The sequence below is a fragment of the Apium graveolens genome, chromosome 6 (assembly GCF_009905375.1).
Source record: "Apium graveolens cultivar Ventura chromosome 6, ASM990537v1, whole genome shotgun sequence".
Classification (NCBI taxonomy): Eukaryota; Viridiplantae; Streptophyta; class Magnoliopsida; order Apiales; family Apiaceae; genus Apium; species Apium graveolens.
In genome coordinates this window covers 112906137-112907015 of record NC_133652.1, presented here as the reverse complement: position 1 = coordinate 112907015, position 879 = coordinate 112906137, and the positions used below count along the sequence as shown (strand labels likewise).

Sequence of the window (879 nt, the reverse complement as noted above, 5' to 3'; positions counted from 1 at the left end):
CGCCTTAAGTTGAGCAGTGATAGCCATAGCGGTATCCACTTTAATAACTCCAGCTACCTTGCCCTGTGGCAATCTCTGGGTTGGATACTGATATTCATTAGCAGCCATCAGTTCAATTAGATCATAAGCTTCCTTATAGCTCTTAGCACATAAGGCTCCACCTGATGCTGCATCGATCATGGGTCTGGACTGTGCTCCCAACCCGTTATAGAAGCAATTGATGATCATCCAATCAGGCATTCCATGATGATGACACTTCCTAAGCATCTCCTTATAGCGCTCCCAAGCTTCATATAACGATTCTCCTGATTGCTGCATAAATTGAGTAATAGCATTCTTGATTACAGCTGTCTTTGCCATAGGGAAGAATTTAGTGAGAAACTTTTGAGCAAGATCTTCTCAAGTAGTAATTGAACCAGCTGGTAGAGAGTGTCACTAGCTCTTAGCATTGTCCCACAGAGAGAATGGGAACAGTCTCAGCTTCACAGCATCTTCAGAAACACCGTTGAACTTGAAGGTGTCACAGATATCAATGAAATCCCTAATGTGCATATTGGAATCTTCCGTTGGAGAACCCCCAAACTGGATTAAATTCTGCACCCATTGAATTATGCCAGGCTTGATCTCAAAGGTATTAGCTGTAATAGCTGGCCTGACAATGCTAGATTGAATGTCATTGATCTTGGGTTGAGAAAAATCCAACAAGGCTTTCGTTCGTGCTGCTAGATCTCCCATTGTAATGAGTACCTGAAACACAAAAAAATAAACCATGAAATTAAAAGAATCCGAGTCAGTGAACTTTAACGACCACTGATGACAAGCACATAAACTAAAAATTAACAACACTGAGTCCCCGGCAGCGGCGCCAAAAACTTGTTA

General features: G+C 42.0%; 1 non-coding gene across 1 annotated transcript; it reads left to right on the top strand.

Moving 5' to 3' along the window:
• The first annotated feature begins 238 nt into the window (after positions 1 to 238).
• LOC141670142 (small nucleolar RNA R71) lies at positions 239 to 345 on the top strand. Its single transcript, XR_012554385.1, has one exon. It is a non-coding gene; the product is annotated as a small nucleolar RNA R71 (small nucleolar RNA).
• The last annotated feature ends 534 nt before the right edge of the window (positions 346 to 879 follow it).